General features: G+C 38.4%; 1 protein-coding gene across 6 annotated transcripts in view; it reads left to right on the plus strand.

Annotated features, from left to right (window-relative positions):
- LOC121726630 (ETS-like protein pointed) overlaps positions 1-21,201 on the plus strand; it is a 141,998-nt gene that overhangs the window by 69,993 nt on the left and 50,804 nt on the right. Inside the window, exon 1 of one of the 6 annotated variants that reach the window (XM_042114069.1) lies at positions 19,279-19,533. The exons of 4 other annotated variants lie outside the window; for them this stretch is intronic. The gene's annotated coding sequence lies outside the window, so the exon portion shown is untranslated. Of the gene's footprint in view, positions 1-19,278; positions 19,534-21,201 lie in introns of those variants that run through there. One more of the 6 variants, XM_042114070.1, reaches the window with a different exon arrangement.

Raw genomic sequence — 21,201 nt, forward strand, 5'->3', positions numbered from 1 at the left:
TATATTTTGTAAAAAAATATTGACTTTATCCTCATTATCATATTTTTTTCAACTTTTGTCTCTGGGATTCAGCTGATATCAAACTGGCCGTGTAAGCATTGTCTAATAGTATCTAAGATTCAATAAAAAAAACTATAATCCAATATTATAATATTGGATTATATATAATCCAATAATAATTTTCAATTTGTCACCTTGTTGTCAACAGACTTCAACCATTTATGGTTGAAGTCTGAAGAAGAAGAAGAAGAATTATACTCTATTATAAATAATCTATTATTTGTAATAGAGTATAATTCGTATGTATAGGCTTGTCACTCAAAAATCTGTCATTTTTCCTAGTGTGTGTGTTGTAGTGTGTGTGATGTTTTATTTGTTAAAAAATGTATGATAAAAGCATAATTTCAAAATAATATTAGCTCGATGCACTCCTTCACCATATAAACTATAACTGTGCAAAATTTCATTCACCTACGTTTCCCCATTTTTCGTCAAAAGGGATACAAAGTTTTTGGCTCACGTATTAATATATAGATAGATTGTTATGTGAATAGTTTTTAAAATGTCTTGTTATAGCTATTTTGCTCCTTGTATGAATTTTGGCCGCAAACGTCTATAGATGTTTTCGGACTTGGCCACAAGAGCAAGCGTACATTATGTACATTTCACCTTTAAGTTAATCAATGTAAATGAAAAATTGAATGTGCTCGTTTAACTAAGCTTCAGAATAGCTCGAAAATTATATTAAAATTATGCAATCCTAATAAATTATTAACGCTGAAAGCTTTTAAGATATAAATCATCAAATTAAATATGAAAAACATCGGCGAGGCAGGTAACTGTCACGGCGTTTCGACACCTCACCCTCCTGACTCTTGGCTATATTTACCTTCGATTCAGGGGCCCGATTCTCTAACCTCGAATATCGTTTCGTTTGCAGGCCGTCTTACTCGCGTGCGCACTTGCTCAGGAATCAGGAACACCAACTAGGGGATTTAGGGGGTAAAAATTCCTATGGGATTTTTAGAGTTGTTATGTGTTATGTTGCTTATGGTTCGAATTACATTTTAAGAATTAAGATAATTTTTACAATTATTATGGTGGAGATTTTTAACTTACATTTAGGGGTAAATATTTTTAGGAGTTTGTATCACTGCATAATGCACATGCTGTCACGGCCGAGCGAGTTGAATTCGACGCCTGAGAATCGGGGCCTGATCCCAAAATCTTTGAGAAATGACCGCTGTGGGTGATGGATCATTTGGTGAAACTGGGTTGCTGGTGGGCCTCGAATCTCGACTGGTGATTAGTTGCGGCGAGTGAGATATCGCCATCGTTTCAGCTGCCATTCTGTTATAGGCCGAATAAATTAACAAGGATATTAACACTTTTAATTTCGTAATTCTCTTCATATTTAATCGCCACATAATCAATAATATTTAAATCTGTATCTTAAATTAATCGTGTTTACACTGTAATTTGTATCGGCTTCTAGCACTGTAATTAATGTCGCTTTCGTGATCGTGAACGCTTAAAAATTATAGTTGTTACCCGAATAATATTAATATCAATAGGTACTGTATGTAATATAATATATTATAATAAGACATTACAATAAGATGTTGCAATTAGCAAAAACTAGATTTCAATACGTATTTTCTCAAACCTCTTTTACTCTGTACCTACCATAAATAAATAAAACATGCACATTTTTACATACCTAAAAGCTTCAAAATTTAAGCTACCTTGAATAAAATATTAAAATATAATCTGTGTTTTTACAAATTAGTAATTACGACTTCGCTTAGCACCTCAGCGACATTTATTGTGTCGACATGAACCGAGAAGCGTGATTCACTTCAACTTTTGGCTTTTTTTTCAATCGTCGTGTATCAGAGCATAATTAGTTTAGTTATTTAATATGTAGATGCTTGCTAATTTTGAGTTTACAATCAAACATCTAATAAGAATTTTTTATAATAATTCCATAACGGAGGCTAATTATTATTTATGCTAGAAAACTGCGGGGAAAAAAGTTGAATTAGCAATTAAACTGCTTATCGACTTATTTAGGACTAGCCTGTTAAGTTTATAAAAATAAAAAAATATCTCCTGATTGTATGCGTTGTTATATTTAATTGATAGTGATAAATCATTAGGTCTGCGAATCTATTGTAGTGCAGTAAGGTAACGCGATACAATAATAGGCCCCCGGCTTCAAACCGTATCGAGTGACGACAAATCGCTCGTGCATAATCGTAAATATGCTTTTTATCCCAAGGACAATCCTATATCCGGTTAGGCCGAGCATTTGTGGCACATCGGAACATAAAAACGATGCTCATTATGCCGAAATTACAATGAATGTGAACTCTATACGAATATAAACAGAGGCGAACTAAAAACACCCGCACAGGTTGCATCCAAGGTAGTATTTGTAAAAAAACATCGCCCTTTTATACAGACAGTTTGGCACCGAATTCTTTTTGTTCCTGAGAAATACTTCACAAATTGTTCATCGATTGCTTCCACGAACCCCCGCTACGAACGCTTTGAGATTTTGGTTAATACTATTGAGATATTTTGTCCAATATTCAATTTCGTCCCTTAGCTAACAACACCGCTCAAGTCGAAAATTGGCGGTTTTTACATTTTAATGCCATTCGATAGAGCTGCGCATTGCGCGTCGAACCATTGGACACATGATATAGATTTCAGCCAATTAGAAGCCGTAATTTAAAAAATAGTAACAGCGCTCAAGTCGGTTAGCCTCACAACACCGCACAAGTCGTTAATCTGTCATACATTTCGCGCGAAAATACTTCGCGCTCCGGGTTTATTCAATTTTTATATGAATTTTAACGCTGAAAGGACTATGCAAGAAGTTTTAATAGAAGATTAAGAGGGAAGCTATAGAATAAAGTAATGTTTATTGATTTACGCGTATTATAATATAGAAATAATTGATAATAGTAATAATAATAATAATAAAACATTTATTCATGAACTATGGACATTACACCACACTACATTACCAGAAAAAAAAAAAACAAAAAAAAAAATAGAATATCTTTACTTACTTATGCGGTGTTTACTGACTATTTTTTCATTACTTAGGCGGTGTTTCAAAATGTATTTTATTTCTTTTAGGAAACTCAATAATTGAAATACATTATGGATTCTATTATCTTCGAGAAGACGGAGGTTATAGCAATTGGTCGTGGATCGGGTGCACCAAGGCTGTCTTCCAAGAAGCCGGGACAATACCAGAAGAATGGGAAAGCCGAAAAAAATGCGTTAAGAGCGGAGCCAGCTCTGGAACATGCTTTTTCATGATTCCGTCAGGCCCACTCGACTTTTGGATATCATGGGAATGAAGGGCTACATCCGACATGATGCTCGTGCATCGCGGTATGGTCAGCGATTTCTGTCATCTAGGGTCGTCTTTGTCTTTTGCGTCGTGGGCCAACGATCCTTTTCCTACGAGTAGGGATGGTAGGGTTGGCTTGCAGAAATTCCTTTCAATAGCTTTGGCCAGAGACCAGACTCCTGCTTCCGGCGAGAAGCTTTTTTGGAGGATGAACCAAACCAGGGACGAAATCTGCCACCAGTCGGCACTACAGAGGACGGCCCCTAGCCCTTGCACCGCCACATTGGCAACAGAGTTAGCAAATAGCAGTGTTGTCGAGATAATCCGGCGAGAAGCACAAGTGCCCCCCAACTCCCAAGGATAGGAATTAGGATGCAAAAAACAACCGCATCCCATTATAGTCTGCTAAGTTGTAGTGCCACACACGACAGTATTTGACAGCACACTGTCGCAATACCGTCGGAAGTGGCACAGAACTCCTAATAAGGCAATGATCCGATCAGGATTTGAAGTAAGCAGAAGGTCCAACAGGGAAGTATTCTGACCTCTACGACATCTGGGGTTCACGTAGGCGCAGCTATGTTAAGTCGTTCGCAAGGGCAAAGTCACAGACAGATCTCCCCGCATGATCAGTTTTACTGGAATTGAGCCAGTCGGCGTGGTGGGCGTTAAAGTCGCCAAGTATTATGATCTCTGCGGATGGGATCTGCTGCTGCACTAAATCTGAAGCAGCTTGCAGGTGTTCAAAGAGTCGGTCCGTCTCGGGGTCTCCACTATGGCACTATGGGATGCACGCATAGACGCGAGGGTGGTTGTCGCAATCAAATCGGAGCCACAACGTTGAGAGATCCCTGACTTTAAGATTGCTGAGGCGGCGAGAGCTGATATCATCTCTGATATACACACACGCTCCTGCTTTGGGCAGAAAGGAGTACTCGAGATAATATCCTGGGCGGGAAAGGTATCATACCTTTCCCTCTGTCACTCGGAGATGATATCTGCGTCTCGGTTAAAAAGAGCAAAGCCGGCTTTGCCGTCTCAAGGTGGTAATGGACGGCATTAAGGTTGGAGTGTAATCCCCTGATATTACAGAAGTCCATGTTTAATATCGAGAGGGGGGGGGGGGGGGTGCATTTGTGTGTTTGCTCTTGCCCCGAGCAGATTGGAGCGCAGTTTCGCCCTCCCCAGAATACGACTGCCGACAGTCGGCAAAACACAGCGCAAGCGCTGTTTCACGCCGGTTTTTTGTGAGCCCGTGGTATTTCTCCGGTCGAGCCGGCCTATTTGTGCCGAAGCAAATGTTAATTATCTTGAAATTTAATAAAAGCTTTTCTTTGCAAATCTTCTTTAAATACCTTAATCCCTAACATTTCCGCAAACAACACCGCCTAAATCTAATAAAGTATCAGTCAACACAGCCCAAGTCATAAAATAAAAGTTTAAATAAAGTAAATCGACAAAATAAGTATAAATAATTATTTCTTAACCGCTAACTAGAGTATTTATTAAGTAATTGACAAAAAAATCCACAGAATTTTTAAAATAGACGGTTTTTTTGTCTCCTGTAAAGTTGGTAAAAATGACTTAGGCGGTGTTGTAAGATATGGGACGATTTGGGTAATATGTGAATTTTAAGTGCTTGACTTGCATATTTTTAATATTGATGTTATGAATTGATTTATTAAAATTAAAAATAAAATAACTAAATAACCACAAAAAAAAAAGAAAAATCAAAGAAAATCTGATCGTCGTAGCACTTCGTAGCACCGGGACTTGTTTTGTAAACGGATATTCAAATGTCACCAGTACCTTTAATTAGGAAAATTTTATGGAAATACGATATATGTACAAATTTATAATTGTATATACAATACATATGAACAAATGTATATGGTACAAATTTCTATGACAATAAAGTTGCAGCTAATTTTTGTATGATTATTATTGTAAGAAAAATAAACCTACTATCATTTATTTTGCGATATAATAATATTTACTCAGTGAGTCATTTGTCTTTTTTTATTCTTATTCAAATTAATATAATTAGCATACAAATAGAAAAAATACACTGCGTCAAATGTGTAAAACATCAAATTAAAACTTAATATGTCTTTACAAATGTCAGTTGATTTAAAATGGTATAATTATGATTCATCTTTCGACTTCTTTATATTAGTAAATTATCATGTTATGTCAGTCGAAATAAAATAAATTCATGTGAAAACCACAAAATAGATACAACAGGTGAATTTTGTCTACTGTTATGCTTACCTTACGCTTCCTTGTCTAGATGTGGCTTAAAACTAAACGAAAGCCTAAAAAGTTCTATCAAAAGTTATTAAGATGAAAGTTTTGAAGGTTATTATTAGTATATTTATCATGTCAACAGATAAGTTTTGTCAGTACTTCGCTTTATTGGAGTACTTAAAAGCCTATCAGTATTGGTTCACACCCAAAATACATTCAAACATGTTTACTTGGCATCGTTGGCAATCAATGTATAATTATACTTTTTGCTGAAACGACTGTCGGACATCCGGCAGTGACGCCATCGGCATCGCCACTTGACATTAAACCTACCTCTACCTGTTCCACGGACCTGTCAGGATGTGGGCCGTTCTTGTGTCATGATTTATATTGTTTTGGTACAACCACTTGGTCATTGTCGGATAACGCAAACTTATCCGGCCGATTGTCCTTCTACAACTAACGTACCTACATAAGTTAATGTAATTTGTAGATAATGTAACGACGCACTTGATTGTACCACAATAGGTGGTTGTACCTATAGAGTTAAGTATATTATGTGCGTTGTTTGTTCTTTTGTTTCAATATATCGGTTACCTAAGCATTCATTTTGCTCCGTGATCTGAAACGAACGCCTAATGAGGCGGAACCACGTAGTCGGGAGCCCATCTCGCGCCAGCCGAGCACATCATAGCCTGCTATCTCGGCGACATACCTTACACCTCGCGACCGCGGCCCATTCAGTACCAGCGAACCGGCCGAGAACGTTCCAGCCTTATAAGGCTTCGCGAGGAAACATCCTCAAAGGCAAAACAACTTTCTGCGGAGGGTGGAGTAACCACTTTCGTCTGCTCGTGCGCCGAGTTACACCTTTTTTCTACGTCTATTTCTGGCTACACGCTCACTAGTGACCACCGACGTATGTTTCGTTTGATATGGAAACAAAGTGTACTCTGAGCGGTCGCTTTTGAGTCGAATATGGAGTGGCCGATACGGGCGGATACGTCGTATCGGCCGGCGATGTAGAATTTATGAATGAAACGCAGCGTCGTGAGCGGAAGTACAGCCGGGCTGCGGCTTTCCCGCGCGGCCAGTTTCATTAATAATTAAATGGCAGCTTCTGTCGGGCGGACGCGGAGATGATTTCTAGCCGGAGGATACTATACGACACGTTATGGCCGTTCGAAGGCTAACTGTTAGCATTTTACGGTCCCGCATTACATAAAACGATTAATTATTCTATAACTACGCTTTTAACAATCGATGTTTCCTTTGTCGCCGACAAAATATTTGTTAATAATTATGTAATTCATTCAAAAATAACGAGATTATATGACATTAATTAGCAAGCTACAACAGAAATTCATACGTAGGAGGGCCATGCTTCAGCACGAATGGGCCGGCTCGACAAGACCAAAAAACCGGCGGCGCTTGCGCTGTGTTTCGCCGAGTGAGTGAGTGTACCGGAGGCCCAATCCCCTACCCTATTCCCTTCCCTACCCTCCCCTATTCCCTTCCCTTCCCAACCCTACCCTCCCCCTACCCCTATTACTCTATTCCCTCTTAAAAGGCCGGCAACGCACCTGCAGCTCTTCTGATGCTGCAAATGTCCATGGGCGACGGAAGTTGCTTTTCATCAGGTGACCCGTTTGTTCGTTTGCCCCCTTGTTTCATAAAAAAAAAGAAAAGAAAATTTCATGAAATGATACGATGAGCATTTCGTAGCATGCCTCTATATTTTCACATTTAACGTGGAGAGATAAATATGTCGTACCTTTTACTTAGATTATGTACTGGTAGCCTGTGGAAATTACCTGGAACAGAACTAGGCACTGCGCGAATGATAAATTACTGAGATTGAGGAGAAATTGAAACGGCGATTATAGAGAAAGGCGTCACTCAGACGAGCGTTTTGTGTTTATTAGCTGGTAGACTCTACATTAGAGCAAAGCTCAGTATTTATATCGTGAGCTTCAAGCTGTTCTGCGAATAATTTATATGTAACATTGTTTATAGTACAACCGAAAATTATTTAGTATTTAAACCACCAATCCACTACTTCTACCGTAGGATTAGAACTTAGAAGTGATTTTTCGTCTCTGAAAGCTCTCGTTCATCTCATTAACATGTTATGCTATAAAACTATTAATACAAACTTGCTCGTTTTTCGTTACCTTAGTTAACTTTGATAAAATCCGATGGCAGTAATGTTTATAACGGTGCATATCAAAATTCGTCTGCTTCATTATGCAACGGCGTGCGAGCGAGACGGAGATGTGTCGTTGCATAAGTCGGACAGGGATAAATAACGAATGAGTGGAATATGACAACGCAGTAAAGTGAATGAGATAGACACGGTAGCTAGATATGCGCGTCCGGCGGCCCACTTCCTGCCTGCGCGAGCGCTGCGGCTAGAGACGTCCTGCGATTGTATCGACTAATATCGATACAGCACATATCGATCAACTGCCATCACTATTATACATATTAAGTTGTATGGCCAACAAGTACTTTGTCAAAAAGTAACATTTTTCTAGTCTTTTATATCCTTAGGTGTTTTGGCTAAGACAACTTTTACTAAGGTTGCCTTAGTAGTGTTAAACAAATAGAACTCAAATTCTGTCTACAGATCTTATAACGTTGCGGCTTCGGTTTCTAAAATATATCGAAATAGCAGGATATGGTTACGAAATCTCAAACAGAAATCAAACTCCGATCTGCTGGGGGCAATAAATCAAATGCGTAACAATATTTATACAGAAGTGATAACAAGTCGAATTCAAGTGAAAAGCGATAACGGTTACATTATATTCTAATTAGCGTTTTAATTAGTTTTATTTACTCTTTCTGTAATTTTAAAATTAAAACTTAATAATTATCCACAGTTAACCATCACCAACATTTAGGTACATATTTTGACATTGTCGTCAAACTTATGTTAAGTTATATGCAAACATTTATCAAAACGACAGAAAGCGGTTAGGTAAATACATTACAAACTATGAATGGATTATGTAAATTTTGAATTAAAAAAATAATCTCGGCGAGGAAGTGGACCACAGCCAGATATAAAATTAATAGCCTCTGTTGTGTAAATGATATTAATGTTTTGTATTAATCACGAAAACATGATTGTTCAGGATGAAGTGATTTTTATTAAAGGAAATTGCGTATTTCCATTAAATATTAAAGACATCAAACAGACATTTTACTAAATCAATAGCAGGCCTCCACTTGAACGATGGGAAACATTCAATTATAATACGGTATTATCAATTAATATTATTATCATAAGATCTTAAGTTTTATTGTGACACTACAATTTGGGTCTGTCTTTTTTAGTTTTTGATGATAAGTATCAAGATTTAAGACTGAAGTATGTAATGAAAGAAAGTTCTAACTGTTAACTGGTAAGATATAGTGTGCTCCCTTCTAAACAATCTAAACATACTACATATTATGTACATACTTGGAGCGTTCCTTTATCTTTATTTTTATATTAGTAGAAAGGATCTACTGAATATAAAAATATCCGAAATGCCATTTTCGTTTAAACTTATTAATTGAATCAAAAGACAATCGAATCTGCAACCCCAAGGATGTTGTTAAAAATAAGTCTCTAATTCGTTTAAAAACGAAAGTCGTTGCAGAAATATTAAAAGGAAATTCATTTGTTCGTCTGAAACAATGCTAGGGTATTGTAGAGCTTATGACGATCGAATGAAGTCCATTATCGCGTGATGTATACATGTTTGTTTGTAGAACAAAAGCACTCGTAATTAAATTCCGCCGCTAGTGGACTAGTTGGAGCATCCTGCGCCCACGCGCCGTCTAATTGTGCTACTCTTTTTGTTTAGTTGTCCTCGTCTTAACTCGATTAGGGCAATCAGAGCCGCCCTTTGCCCTCGCCTGACGCCCTGTCGTCTGATCGCGCCAGACACTATTACCGCGAGCTGGCGATCAATGAACGAGACAATATAAATTTATGACGCTTCGTCTATGGGAAATAGTAATCAGTAATCTTCTTCTTCTTTTTCTTCTAAGAACTTCTTACAACTATGTATTTTAAGAGTCTCAAAATGCATAGAGATGCATTTTGAGACTCTTAATAAGTACCTATGTAAAATAAGTTTTTTTTTACAATAGAGTTAACATGCACATTGACACATTCCTTGTCGATATTCTCTACTTTCTATTATCTCGAAAAACGAGAATACCTATCTACATAATATTATGACATTCGGTAGTATCATTAATTGTTAGCACTTAGCTGTAATAATACCTAGGTAGAGTATTTAAGTTCATACCGACTCAAATGTATTACATAGAGTTTAATTTTAGACTGCCCTCGAGTCTAGCCGGTATGTAATGCAAAAATAGTGTCAGATAGCACATTGTTAGTTCGCATTTCCACTCAATTAAATGCTTCGTTTCATTCATACATTAATTATTAAGATTGAACGATGTAACGAATGTGAACCGTTCGCTCCCAGCGATAGGTGCCATAATGGCTCGGTGGGTCGCGTCGTCATGTTACATTGTCGCGTCGAGGCGTTCATTTATGAATGAACTCACAGATCGAGCGACTTCCGGCTAACTGTTGAGATAGTACGACACTCTTCCTGGTTCCTGCTATGGTATCTTTAATTATGAGCCGGTATAAACAGACCAGTCCTGCGCGCGTCAGATGTGATAATCGATCCTAATGTCACAGCCGTAAAGCGCAAATCACGTAATAAACGCATCGATCTATCGACTTTGCATCTACGCTATCGAGATCGTTCGGAGTATTATGAATAAAGTTATTCTAAATACGGCGAGACCCAGCTGCGGGATTATGAGCCGTAGGGCTTCGCGTTAGGGCGGGCTGTCGAGCGCGGCGCTCCTGTAGATCGTGTTTTTTCCAGTCCTTCCCGTCGTTTCACCGTTACGCAATATATCGTAAATAATTAGCGGAAGGCGATATTCTCGTGTCTTATGGAGATGTCGACTTTCTGGTTTTTCACGCGGACGCCTCGTGTTCCTGTTCACCTAACAGTATCGTACATTTGAATTTCACTCGGAGTTTCCTCCGCTTCCAGGCGAAACTGAGACTCACTTTCGCACTTTAATTATTATTATCTCAATTAACAGCCAACTGAATCGATTTATTGCTTTACTTAAAATCAATTAAATATTGCACAAGCGCTTAAGCGATTGACTTTCGAGACCGATTTTGGGGGAACATAATCGTTAAGAAGTCGTTTATCTCTACTTACGAGTTACGAGTTAATAATTACGTTTTCAAATACATAATCGATGTAACGAAAAAATCAATTTCAAAATCTCTTAAACGAAGTCCGGGATAGATGTTTGAGCGCACATTATCGGCGAGTTTATTATCAATTCCCGGTACGTGCGTACGCGCAGCTTTTTGTCGGCTCCTCGCTCGGCCGCGCTCAATGGCGTAATTTACTTCGCATTTAAACCTGCAAATTAACTTTTTATTAGCCACTGACAAACTCATGGACCGCTCTTTATGCGTATAATAATCACTTTCAACCGAGCCATAAATTTTTAAAACCGCGTAGCATAAATCCCAACGCCGTAATTGTCGTGCGCGTAAGCTCTATTTATGTAGAGTCAAATGTCACATTGATAATTGTTATTATAATTTTTGATTATAACTAATTTTCATAAAAGAAGTAGCATAATTTTACAAGACTTTAAAATTCACACAATATCATAAAATTGCTTTACTCCGCCAAGTCGAAAGTGTTGATGTTTCTGGGTGAACGACAGGATAATCCATCTCTCCCACGGTAAAAACGTGAAAAAGCACATAAAACGGAGAATAAATTGGTATCTGTATCAATATCATTGGTAACATTGCATAAATCTCATAAAAAGAGGTAAAGCAATTTCTCACGAGACAAATATAAATACGGTTAGTCGAAATAATGTATTCATCTGTCCCAAACCGCCAATATACAGGTTTAATGAGTCAGGCGCTTGATTGAGGCTGGCGGACCAAAATAACTTGATACGCCGAAGTGTAGCACACCGGTGTTGAGTATCAGCGGAGGAAGTGTCAGTTTAGAATGGTTTAGACTATTCCCACGAAGGCGCCAATAGAGCTTGAGTATTGACGTCAATGCAATTCGGCGCGGCGAATGCTGGAGTCAGTATATTTTTTTTTATGAAATAAGGGGGCAAAAGAGCAAACGGGTCACCTGATGGAAAGCAACTTCCGTCGCCCATGGACACTCGCAGCATCAGAAGAGCTGCAGGTGCGTTGCCGGCCTTTTAAGGGGTAATAGGGGAGGGTAGGGAAGGGTAGGGAAGAAAATAGGGTAGGGGATTGGGCCTCCGGACCTATCACCAGATAGTAGACACTATCTTATTATCGAATGTCGATGTCACTATCTTATATCTTTTAGCACAATTACGTATAGCTAATAAGGAGTGAGCTTTCTGTTAAGGCACACATTACTTATTAGTAGCAATTAGCAGCGTATAAAGTTCTCCGCAAAAATTGATCCATTATATCTGGATAGATATAATGGATCTGGATAGATATGAAGGGGTTATGAGGCAATGAGGATTCATTGCCTATATTGTTTCCTGAAAGAGGTTATAGAGTATCAACTCTACAAATAATTATAATGACGACTCTCCGCCCTACAAGATAATAATAGAGCTATAGTGGCAAGTATTTCGATTGTAATTAAATAACCTGAACTCGATCTTAAGCTACGGGTGTGGTTTTTTCTGAGTTTTCGTCTGATTAATTTCCTTTACTTGAATTATAAAATCAAGATACATCCTGTAGCCTTGGACCACGTACTACACATGATTTCGTTCCGTGTATTCTATTATCAACCGTATTTTGATAGCCTTAAGGTCCCCGGGGGTCCAACAGACTAAACCTTTACTGGAAGGTTGCAAGTTCCCGTCAAAACAAAAGGACAGTTATTTTATCTTGCTGCGCAAAATACGAAACATGTATTTATAATATAAATACAAAGAAACATGGAAAACTTTTCTGTTAACTTCGACAAAAATTCAAAATATGAATTAAGCTACGAAGGCTACGACGATTGTGGTTATTGGTAAATATGGTCCTCATAATATTATCTGTGATGTTGGTTCAAGTACATAAAATAAGCGATTCTGAACAAGCGCCGAGCGGAGGTTGCATCTCAGTCACGTGTGAAATGTTAATCGCATTAGAATTTTTATGTTGGCACATCCTGTCCGTCCGTTCTAAAATTTCATTGATAAATTTCACAACGCTAATGAATGGTGAGCTAGCTGGTTTAGCAAGTATAAAGTAGGCTAGAGGTTCATTCATGATCTGTCGTGGCGGGGGCAACCGCCAACCGGTCCGCCACAGGTAACGAACCGCGGCTCAATCTCGACATCTCATCTATATCTCGTCTATCACATCTCGTCAGCACTTTGAGACGCTTTGCAAAAGTATCATCGAATGGATGAAATTAATATGTGCACACTTGAGATGTAGAACAGAGGTTTAAGTTTTCTAATATACAATTATTCAAAGTTTTCCTGCTTGTCGTGTTTATATAGCTAGCTCAGTATATATAGCACTAGTATCTCTGAGAAAATAAGTTACTATAAAAGCTATGCAATACTACAAGTTATTACTATAGCATAAAGCTGTATAACTTTTATTTTCCCGACTTGTTGTTCACTTTAAGAGGACAAACACGTTAAATACAACCTTTTAAACCATATTTGTGGGGTAATTTGTTCAAATAAAGGCGTCGTCACACGGCCGAGTAAGGTCATGTTTACACCATCGGGCTCAAACAAGCCGATCAGCGTATGTATACACCGTGTATATTTCGTTAAGTCAATTTGCGATATTTCCACGAAAGCCGAGATGACGAGGACTTTTATACGACCGTGAATACTCATTGTGTAAACTAACATTTCAAATTGCACCATTTCCTCTACTACAAAATAATATATTTTGAATTTTTTGGATTTTTTTGCAAGACGAATACATTTTAAGGCATATTAATTTATTGTGCAGTAATAAAAGTTTTGTAGAACTTTTGTTTGTATGTTAAAAAACATATTACGCATTGTCTACGAAATCTACGAGTTCGTAGCACGTACGTAGCAATTTCGTAGAGGACAATTCATTTGATTATCCATTGCCAATTTTTTTTATAGTTATCGGTTTCTCCTATAATATTTAATCTATCTATATATATAAAACTCAAAGGTGACTGACTGACATGGTTATCTATCAACGCACAGCCCAAACTACGGACGGATCGGACTGAAATTTGGCATGCAGGTAGATGTTATGACGTAGGCATCCGCTAAGAAAGGATTTTGATCAATTCCAACCCCAAAGGATTAAAATAGGGGATGAAAATTTGTATATAATAATACTTCTTAACGCGAGTGAAGCCGCGGGCAAAAGCTCGTTTTAAATAAGACAATCCATTTATAAATATATAACATTTCAATGTCATGCAATAAAGAAATGATACCACATCATATTCATTATTCATTTGAAAACATTAAAAAACCGAATTAACATGTGAGACAAAATTGGGAAAGAGATCCCACGTTTATCGAACTTTTTTAAAATAGAGCGGCGTCAATATGCAAATCGTTGTTTATTTACAAATAATGTTCTCACGCTACCGCCCCGCAACTAACTGAATTCTAAAACTTGATATTCGATTCATATAATTTAGCTGAGACCTGTCCGATCGCATAACCGGTCGCCGATCCATCGCGAGTCGCAAGCTGCGGCGACACCGCGCGACGACTGCAGTCGCGGCGACATCGCGGAGGCTTCCGTTCCCGCGAATGACGCCGTGGGAACCGCTTTATTTCGTATTTAAATACGACCCTCATTAAACTGGTTTGCCTCAAAATTCGCTGCCTTCTTTCGACGCCTTTTACTCGACTTTTTATGGATCCGTTCCACATTTTGCTGTTCGAGATGCGAGTCTAGATCGCGGCGCGGACAAATGAGCGCGGTTGTATGGGACTCCCGACAGAATAGGAGCGCGATTCCTTTCATTCGCTAAAAGCGCTCGCAAATTACATACGTCCTGAATTATTTACGTCCACAATACGTTTGAACTTTGAATGAGTTTTATTGCCAATCGGTGAGAAGATTGGGCTTAGCGAAGCCTTGCGCGGATATATTATATGAGACTATAATTATGCTTCAGGAGGCTCCACGGTACTTATATCGTACGCTTCTCTCGTTGAATTGAAAATGAATGCATACCGATGCTGGTGATGAAATAATAAATTGCAAAGACGTTAATAGCCTAATCAAATGTTGCCTTATCCGATACCGGCCATATTTTGGCAAAGTAGAGCTATGAATTATTATTTTAAGTTCTTTGAATTAACAACATATTTTTTAACCAGTATTTTCTTCAACACATTTAAATCAACTAGTATTGGGGTGATTCGACTTGCGACTACTAATAGTTTCTACAAACATTTTGTTAACCATAGAACGATATAATCAACTATCATCACACCACTAATATGACTTTAAGAGGGTAGCTCGTGACCCAAAGTGGTCCTCGCTTCCCCACGGCATCGCCTTACACCGGATGATCGGCAACTTTACATCAGGTTAAAAACTTTTTATTTCGTTTACACCCAATTTAGTCTCTATTTTAGTAGCCAACATGATTCAATATCGCTTGACAGTCGTTAGTCAAACAAACTATTCTACGGGCCGTTTTTTTAAATGTCATAAATTTGACGTTTACGCAAACATTGACTCTCGTGTAACCAAAATAAGGTTTGTTTTCAAACGGGATCCTCGATGCACACACCGGAAGGACATATTGTGTAGCCTTCGCTACCTGGTGATAATGTTCATTGTTAACAGTAAGATGAATAATTTGAGCGTAAGCTGGCTAAGCTGTACAAGACATTCCATTGATAACGAAACATGCTATCGATTGTTGATCAATATTATCAGTTGTTATCGTGATAAGTGATTAGGTACACCTTACCTACCTTGTAGGGTTAGTTATTATTATGACATACTTATTAATACTAGCTAATGTTCAACATAGGCTTTAAAAACTATGTTGATCTAAATTCTAAAACATTGGCTATATTTCAGCTAATATTACCGTGATCGTGATAAGTTCGAACTTGACATAACAAATGCTTTGTTATGTCAAGTTCGAACTTTAGCTGTTCTAAATATCTTGACACTCCTACTCTACATTTTTCATTGAACGCTATGTGAAGTAGAAATATAAAGTTTGTAAACCAATACTTTGCTGTACACTTATTTTAAAGGAAAATATACTCATTATCGAAGAGCCCGCGACCAAAAAAAATAAAAAGAACGCAAATAAGAATAGGAAGTATATCTGAATGGAGCTCGTCTACAATCAATGACAAGTGAAGCATATGTTTAAGTGCAACTATGTAGCAGTAATGTATACATTAGAACATGTTGTAATCGAGTTGGGAGTTCGAAAGCGCTTTCAATAATACCTTAACTCCGCAAACTATAACTCGTTCTCTATATTTAAATATCTTGCTAAAGAATAACCTATTTCTATTCTATTTATAGAATAATCTGATCTAGGTGGTCAGCAGCTATATAATTATTAGTAATGTGAAAGTTTTCAAGTCTTCGTTTACAGGTTCGTTACTTTCTAGGACTTTGGACATAGTATATACCGATTTCTCACTGATACTCCTACGAATTACAATAACAGAAAAACTAACACTTAATAACCACCTAACGTAATACCCAAAACAATTAATTAAATCATAGACAATCAACATGTTACCGAAAAACCGCATACGCAATATCATTAATAAAAAACATTTCACATCGCTAAGAGCCTGGGAGAGTGTGTAAACTTCCTCCGCGAGGGTGAGTGCTCGGCCGCGGGGCGCGTGAGGGGGGAGAGGGGGCGGACAGGAGGCAGAGGGGGCTATGAGGGGGCGGAGGGGGGACACTTCCCGCGTAGCACCTGGCGCTCGGAGGTTACGTACAGGATCCCATTGATTTGCTGCCTCTCTATGGATTTAAATTTATAAGCCCATTGGCGAACGGATGATTCGAATTGTTCGCGTTGTTTATGGACTTGCTAATTCTTTATCTGATTCAATGTTACGGCTGATACACGTAGATTGAGAACCTTTAATAATATAATCTTTATTCGTTGTTGCTTTGCAGTTAAGAAAATGTCAGAGGTTTCTGCTTGATAGAACTGTTGGTTATGTCTGATTTGAACTCTCTACCGAGCTCGGCGTGAGGTCTGCCATAAAGTTTCTATGCTTTTCCATTGCCCAACTATTGCAAGGCCTAGGCAGCCTAAATCGAAAAGTTCGCAAGGTCTGCCATAAATGCGATATCCATACAAATCGCGGGACGGCTAATGTTTATTCTAAGCTAGTAATTTTAGGAAACGTCTAGAACAATGTGGTGTTGACCCGATCGAGGCATTGGAGCTTGGACGATGACAATACCGCCACATCCTTTGTTTGTCTTAGTGAAAGTCGATTGTTACGTTGCTGGCCATTTGCTTAAGCGACACGAGGGCAACCCCGCTTGTGTAATTTTACCAAAAGACCTTAATTTTGTGACTGAAATTTACGTTTTCATTCTATCTTAACTCTACGATTAACCACTTGAACTTTCTTACTTAAATAAAACTTATATTCTGTCTACCCTGAATTAAAATTAGGAATATCTTTACCACTCAGACTCGAGTGAATGCAGCAAAATCAGCGATCACGTGATCTCTCTTGTAAAAACAACTCGACAATCTAGTTGTGTATCAGATGGCATGTTTTTGTTCCCATATCTCTCGATTTGAATATTAATCGTATGAATACTGAATGAATCAAATCTGAATCCGAATGAATGAAATAAAATAATAATAAAGACTACCTGATTTACTTCTAAAGATTATTTTACGTAACAGCTATACATTGATTTTCCCATTAAATCAAAACTAAATTAGATACTGAGGAGTATAAATTAATAATCGGCCAAGTGCGAGTCGGACTCGCGCACGAAGAATTCGAAGAATTCCGTACCATTATAGAGCAAAATTAGGCCAAAATTTGTGTTTTTTGTGTGGGAGTCCCCCTTAAATTATTATTATATTTAAATATTATTATTAAATATTAAAGTTAATTATTTAAGGTCCACAGACCGCAATAAAAACGTTTTATTTTATTTTTATTTATTTAAAGTACACATAAAACTAAGGATTGTGTGAAAAATTCAAGTACCTACCTGTGGCTGTTATTGATAATATAGAGCTAAAAAGGCCAAAAAATCACGTTTGTTGTATGGGAGCCCCCGTTGAATATAAATTTTATTTTGTTTTTAGTATTTTTTGTTATAGTGGCAACAGATATAAACAATCTGTGAAAATTTCAACTCTCTACCTATTACCGTTGTTGAGTTACAGCCTGGAGACATACAGACAGACAGACGGACAGACAACGAAGTCTTAGTAATAGGATCCCGTTTTTACCCTTTGGATACGGAACCCTAAAAATAATCATTAGGTTTGAATAAAGAATCAATTTTTATTTACGGCCAGTGATGTCATCTCAGTTCTTTAGTCGAAAAAATGGATTATTGTCTATGGTTAGCTAGTCAATGAGTCATATTAGTATTTGGGGAGGCAGGTACTGGGATTAACAAAGGAGTACCACGTGCGCGGTGCGACCGACACGGGCCGCTTGTGGCCGCGCCCGTCGAACAATACCCGGCCCTTAGCTAGCCGCGCCCAGCCTGCGCACTACGACGTCTATTACCCATAAATCTTGGCCAGATCTGAGTTAGATTAGAGTCAATAAGATTGGTCTTTTTTGGTATTTCGTTGTGGCTTGGTTGTGGCAGAATGTACTACTAAAAGTCTGATGTTACAAAGTAATAAGTAATTATAAATATGTGAATATACCTAGCCATAAAAATGATTACCGTAATAGCTAGAAAGAAATATAGTTACGTATTATAATAATATATGTAGTATCTTGTATCAGATTAACTTGTAATACAGTTACTCATAACTGGACTCTTTAATTCAATCTTTGCTTCTTAGGTGCGACGCTTCATTGATAGCGAGTGTTGACAAAAACTATTGAATCTACGAGTAAGGTTAGGTACCTTTTGTCACCGAACAAAAACCGAATCCCTTTTAGTGATACTCCTGGGCGAACGCAATATTTACTACGCCACCTCCCGTCCCTTTCACTTCCTCTACGGTGACAACCTGAGCCGAGGGAGAGCGCGATAGGCGAGCCCGCGAGCGCGACGAGGACGGCCTATTCATTCATAACCGAGTCCGCCATCCGGTCTGCGTTCTGATCGATCAATTCATCTCCTTCTAACGCGCAGTTTCTTATCGAGTGCGAGCAAGTGGCACCGGATGTGGAGCGCCGCTCCGGAGCTTTCATCGGAAGCTGGTCGAAAAAACTCGTACCGCTCGGCGTCGGAAACGAATCTTAAATATAGACGGTGGGCACCTCGTCGTCCGGTCGCGTCGCGTGCTGAAAGTTGCTAAAATCGAGCCCGCGATAGTGTCGTCGCGTTAACGAGAGGACTCGCACAATTGGTGATTTTCGTAAGCTCATTGGGAGTGAAATATAGCGAGCTTCGCCCCTCCGCCGGCGCCCATTGAGCGGCGAGTAGTCGCGCACCGGCCGTAGACACGCTCGCGCGCGCCCTCACAGCCTGCAGCGGAACTCCTCGCGGTCTGGATGCCCGCCAGCCAGTCGGAATGACCGGTTCGCGACCCGACCGGCCTATCTGTGCTCTCGCGTGTTCGCCAAGTACTAGTGATTTCTCGAATTGGTGCATCTGAGTGAGTGACGCCGGGAACCGGGACGAGTCGCGTGGACGCGTTTGCGATGCCCCGAATTACATTTAATGGGTAATTGCTGCACGTCATTGAATAAATGGTTCGGCAGTCGGCTCGAAACCACCTACCTATGTAATACATTATGTATGTACTTCTGTAGTACGTAGGTCGAAGCTGAATTTTGCACTTGACTCCTGACCCCCTTTGTTCTATATTATTGTTCATTGATATCGAATGTTACGTATTAAACAATAAACAGTGCACCGAATAATGTTAGAAACGATTAGCATACGCGTAGTTTTTGTATCAGAATAATAAGAAACTAATTAGGTACGTTCGGACATAATTTATACTGACTACAGTTTCGCGCGTTCTGCCTTTCGAGTAATATAAGCCCTGGCACTCCTTTTTGTTTACAATACCGAGTGAGAACTATTTAAGAGGTACAGGTACGGCTTATCAGCGAGTTTCGACGCTCGCGACGACCGTGGGAATGAAAAAAGCGTGTTAAACAATAGCGGCCAGATAAGAGTATCGTCAGACCCCATTTAGGATACCTTCGAGTAATTGTGTCTGTGTTTTCGTTAGTGCGTTTCTTAGCAACAGAAATTCCTAGCATATTCCGACGTCGCAAACGCAACAGTTGGGGTTGCACGATTTATTTAATTGCATATCGAATGCAATACGAATACGTTTAGCGAGACAAAGATAATGAGCAATAAATTGAAGCGGTGCAACAATTGCACTAGGACCGCGGCGGATACAGGTGCCCGGTCGCCATCTTGCAAATCCTTGCTTCATTTTTTTCAGTCGATTGGCTCCTCCTGCAACTTATTTGCCAACCGGCAATGAATTTTGACGGCTTCGGTCGTTATAAAAGTAATCGTCGTTTTACACGGAATCTATTAACCCGTACGTAGCATCGAAAAATAAAATAAAAAACGTAAATCACCTCGTCCATCCCTCGTGCGATGAATCACCGGCCATTGTTTATTTTAACACAAGTTCACAGAACAAAGATTTGTTGCCGAAAGTAAACTATTGCGTTTCCCGGCCGCGCCGTTTCCACAACGCCTCATAAGCAACATTGTTAAACTTGTACAACACTTTGAAATCATCGACTTCACTTCATCTCAATAAAGTATGTTTGGGATGTAAAGAAAATATTGTTAAATTTTATGAAATACTGCAACCAGCTTTTTTCTCTCTAAAGGATTCTTTAGAGATTAGAGCATCAATTTTCAATGTAATTCATAATCATTAGTAAAGATACTTTTAACAACTTACTCTACAATCTACATAGATCTTTAAAATTTGACACTTTGGAATGTGTTACAATATTACACAAATTTTAATACGTTTCAATTAAATAAATCTGTACATTAACCTATAGCTTCGAAGGTTAATTATCCGAAAAATATTTTAGTATTAATAATAAAATACTTGTTCAAATTCGACTGGTTTTTAATATCACAACTTCAATTGAGATGACAAAATTGTAAGTTGCGCGTTGTACCTTGTTTTCGCAGCTAGCCAAGCGTGACATAGACTTATTTTGTTGAAACATCAAGATTCTAGCTATGTACATTTATGTATTTCAAATTTATCACACTTTTGAAATTACATAATAACGAAAAGGGTTTTTCTTCTCATAAATCTTTTTTAATAAGTATAAATATTCTTAGCTACCTGAGAATTAAAACAAACATTAAATACCAAACAGGAATTATTAGGCTCAGC

The sequence above is a fragment of the Aricia agestis genome, chromosome 4, assembly GCF_905147365.1.
Source record: "Aricia agestis chromosome 4, ilAriAges1.1, whole genome shotgun sequence".
NCBI classification, from domain to species: Eukaryota; Metazoa; Arthropoda; class Insecta; order Lepidoptera; family Lycaenidae; genus Aricia; species Aricia agestis.